Genomic DNA, 4994 nt, shown 5'->3' on the forward strand with positions numbered 1-4994 from the left:
TGCACACTAGCTAGATGTTAATGCGCATTAAGGCCTGTTATAGCACACTACCAGGTTAGTTAGTGCACACTACCAGGTTATTGCGACCTAATAGAACTTACAGCGCACTAAGTATGTAGTAGTGCACTGTAACTAATGTTAGTGCACACTAGAAAATGCAACTTAAAAATTAAAAAGTATCAATTCAGAAGAGTTTGTTAGCTAGAAAAACAGTGCGCACTAATTGGTATTACTGCGCACTAAGAGACATGCAGTGCGCAGTAACTCTGTTATTGCGCACTATCATGAAATACGAATTTTGCCGAAATTTCAGCAAAAATCGCTTTGTATATCGGCATTACCGAACCATGTCAAATTAGACAATATCGTTGACATTGTCTAATTCGTAAAAAACGAATGCACATCCCTAGAAAATACCCATTGAGAGGAAAAAAAGCATATACCGCGTGTATGTACTCAAGTGCAATGTCCCTTCAGCCTCGCATGCAGCCAACAAGGTACCATACCATCCTCTAGGTGACTATCCTTTTCGTGGAGACGGGGGGACGCCTCTGACAGTGGCCTCCACTACCATGAAGATGTTGATTTCACCTGTGTGTATCTGAAAAATATGGAATGAAGAATGAAATTCAGCATATCACAACATTTATTCTAAGACTACATAACAGATTATAACCAACCCATTAGCTGTATAATTTACTTCCTTTCAAAGATAGGGCAGATTAAGTACCTGCAAACTGGTACTGTTATATAAAATATTATGTACAAATGAAAATGAACCATGCTACTTATTGATGTGGGTAGAAGTAGGCACTGGAGGATGAATTCTGAGTCATGGTATTACCCCAGACAAATAAATTAAAAGAAGCAGGGAAGGGCTTGTCTTGCAGGTGCTGTGATCTCTGCCATGGTTTCTCAGGGAATGAGCAAAATGATGTGAAGGTTGTGCTTTAATAGTACAGAAGCTAATGACCAGGGCAGTGGAAATAATTCAAGTGACTGTGGACTTGTAAAATGCATACCAGTTTAAATAGCAAATTGATCATCAAGCCATACTATATCGAAAGAAGGGCTGTCAGTATAACAAGGATGTTATGTCCATCCTAATTGGCTTACTTAAGTATGATTAGGGCTTCTGATTGTAGGTAGTAACTGATAAACACCAAGGAATAAAAAATAAATAAAATAGGTGTTTATTGGATAAACATCAGAAAAACACCATTTATCCTAGTATTCTCTCACCCCTCCCTTTGCCTTCCTTGGATCCTCCAGTCTGTTTTTGTGCCTTTTCCGCGCTGATGACTCCTAAGCTGCACAAAGTTATGTATTTAAATTCAGCTGGAAAAGTACCCAGCAATAGTGCCTGCACTGTGAAAACACCCATAGATGCTGAATTTTTGTAGTCTCAAATTAACTAGAAAATAAACACTTAAATTGGACAGGATTGCCAAGTGTTGCCCTGCCCCCCTAATCTTCCTTTGCTAGGTTACTCATTGCTGTGCTGTTCTGAGCTGTTACTGTATGCTACTTTAGGATAGACTCAGTGGAAAATGGCTTCATAGTTGTGGAATGCAGAGACGTGATCCATGAATGCTCCTTCTTGATATGGCCTTCAGTGTTGTTCATAACATAGGGCAAGGCAAAAGGGTTTGAGAGAGAGGAGAGATTTTTGCCTTTTACATTCATGTGAGACTTTCTTAACCCTTGCGTAGCATTGTTTATGACATCCTTCTGCTTATGAGAGTGAGTTTACAATCATCAGTCACAAAAAGGGATTGAATTAACACAAGTTTGAAACTTGTAAGAAGTAGTGCCAATCATCAAGGCTTCAACCCTGGCCAGCGTTAAAGACTATTGGTGCTACTGCTCACAAGTTTGAAAAATTGTATTAATTCAACTCCTTTCTGTCTCTCTTACATGTGTTCGATATGGGCCTGAGTTTAAAAAGCATTTACAGGCTTAAAATTGGGTTTTACAAATGCACTTTGTTCAAGTAAATGGCTTTTGAAAATTGCTACGATATATTACATTTATACATGTAACTCCTTTGAAAATTACCTCCTAAACGTGCACACACTTTTCTGTGAAATTACAATGGTTAAAGATTTATTTATTTATCCCTTGTCCATTGATTTCTCTGGCATTGGATTACTTAAGCATATTTGAGCATATTTAAATCAGGTAGTGTGGCCTATAAAGTATAGGCAAATGTTTTTGGTTTCTTGCCATTAGTTCAAGCTGATATCATATGGGAGCAAACTCATGTACTTCCTTCACCCAATTCCAATTATTGCTGCTGTCAAAAACATGACTTCACATACCAGGAAAAAAAAACAATGAGGTAACAGTGTTGGAGCCATTTGGCAATAATGATCACAACATGATCAAATTTGACTTAATAATTGGAGGGGAGACACTAAAGAAATCAACTGCAACAGCATTTAATTTTCAAAGAGGTAACTATGATAAAATGGTTAGGAAAAAAATGAAAGAAGCAGCTGCAGAGGTTAAGAGTTTACATCGGGCATGGAGGTTGTTTAAAAATACCATCTTGGAAACCTAGACCAGAAATATTCTGAGCAATAATGAAAAAGGTGAAAGGAAGACTAAACGACTACCAGCATAGTTAAAAGGTGAGGTGAGAGAAGTTATAGCTAAAGGAACATCTTTCAAGAAATGAAAAAGGGATCTGAATGAAGAAAATAGGAAACTGCATAAGCACTGGCAAACTGGAAGCAAAGCATTGATAAGGATCGCAAAGAGGGAATTTGAAAAGAAGCTAACCATGGAAACAAAAACTCACAAACTTTTTCAGGTACATTCAAAGTAGAAAGCCTGTGTAGATGTTGGTTGGACCATTAGATGATCAAGGGATAAAAGGGGCACTTAGAGATGACAAAGCTATAGCAGAGAGACTAAATGAATTCTTTGCTTCGGTCTTCACTAAGAAAGATGAACAAGAGATACCCATGCCAGAAATGTTATTCAAAGGTGACGATTCAGCAGAACTGAATCAAATATGTGTACATAAAGGATATAATAGGACAAATTGATAAACTAAACAGTAGCAGATCACCTGGATCAAATGGTGCTGAAAGGGCTGAAAATGAAATTGCAGACCTGCTATTAGTAATTTGTAAACTATCATTAAAATTGTCTGTGGTACCTGAAAACTGGAGGATTAACAATGTAACACCAATTTTTAAGAAGGGATCCAGGAGTGATCCAGGAATCTACAGACCAGTGAGTCTGACATCTGTCAGGCAAAATGGTAGAAACTATCATAAAGAACAAAATTGCTGAACATATAGATAGGCATAGTTTAATAGGACAGAGCCAACATGGATTTAGCCAAGGGAAGTCTTGTCTCACAAATGTGCTACATTTTTTTGAGGGCATAAATAAACATAGATAAATGTGAGCCAATTGATATAGTGTATCTTGATTTCTAAAAAGCGTTTGACAAAGTCCCTCATGAGAGACTTCTTAGGAAATTAAAAAGTCATGGAATAGGGGGCAGTGTCCTACTATGGATTGAGAACTGGTTGAAAGAAAACAAAGAGAAGGGCTGAATGGTAAATTTTCCCAGTGGAAAAAGGTGAATAGTGGAGTGCCCCAGAGATCTGGAAATGGAAACGAGTGATCAAATTTGCGGATGACACCAAATTATTCAAAGTTGTTAAGTCGCATGAGGATTGTGAGAGATTGCAAAAAGACCTCGCTAAACAGACTGGGCATGCAAATGGCAAATGAAATTTCAAGTAGACAAGTGCAAAGTGATGCACTTAGGGAAAAGTAACCCAAATTATAACTACACAATGCAAGGTTCCACATTAGGAGTCACTATTCAGGAAAAGGATCTAGGTGTCATACATTGATAATACATTGAAATATTCTGCTCAGTGTGCAGCAGCAGCCAAAAAAGCAAATAGAATGCTAGGAATTATTAGGAAAGGAATGGAGAATAAAACAATATCATAATGCCTTTGTATCACTCCATGGTGCCACCTCATCGTGAGTATTGTGTGCAGTTCTGTTCACCACATCTCAAAAAAGATATAACAATTAGAAAAGGTACAGAGAAGGGCAGCCAAAATAATAAAGGGGATGGAACTAGCCCCTTTTAGGAAAGGCTAAAGAGGTTAGGACTCTTCAGCTTGGAGAAGAGAAGGTTTAGATGAGATATGATAGAGGTCTATAAAATAAGTGAAATGGAATGAGTAAATGTTAATCAGTTGTTTACTCTTTCAAAAAGTATAAAGACTAGGGGACACACAATGAAGTTACTAGATGATATGCTTATATCTAATAAGAGAAAATATTTTTTACTCAACCCATAATTAAGCTCGAATTCATTACCAGAGAATGTGTAGCTGTATTTTCAAAAGGTATGGATAAGTGCCTGGAGGAAAGTTAATAAATCCACTTCTTATCGCTGGAATAAGCAGCATGGTATCTATATCTACCCCTTGGGATCCTGCCAGGTACTTTTGGCCTGGATTGGCCACTGTTGGAAACAGGATATTGGGATTGATGGACCTTTAGTCTGACCCAGTATGGCAAGTCTTATTTTCTTATGCATGTTATGATATTTATAAAGCATTAGGTACTATAGAATGGAGACCTTAAAATCTGCATAAAGAAAACTTATTCAGTTTTATGAGATATGCAGGGCCTCTGATACATAGGGGTAGATTTTATAAACTTACGCGAGTGCGAACTTTTGTTCGCGCACCAGGCGTGAACAAAAGTACGCCGGATTTTATAAGAGACGCGCGTATCTTATAAAATCCGGGGTCGGCGTGCACAAGGGGGTGCACATTTGTGCACCTTGCGCATGCCAAGCCCTACGCACACTGCCCGTTCCCTCCGAGGCCGCTCCGAAATTGGAGTTGCCTCGGAGGGAACTTTCTCTCCACCCCCCCCCCGCACCTTCCCCTCCCTAACCCACCCCCCCAGCCCTATCTAAACCCCCCCTACCGTTGTCAGCAGAG

The sequence above is a fragment of the Rhinatrema bivittatum genome, chromosome 5 (genome assembly GCF_901001135.1).
Source record: "Rhinatrema bivittatum chromosome 5, aRhiBiv1.1, whole genome shotgun sequence".
NCBI classification, from domain to species: domain Eukaryota; kingdom Metazoa; phylum Chordata; class Amphibia; order Gymnophiona; family Rhinatrematidae; genus Rhinatrema; species Rhinatrema bivittatum.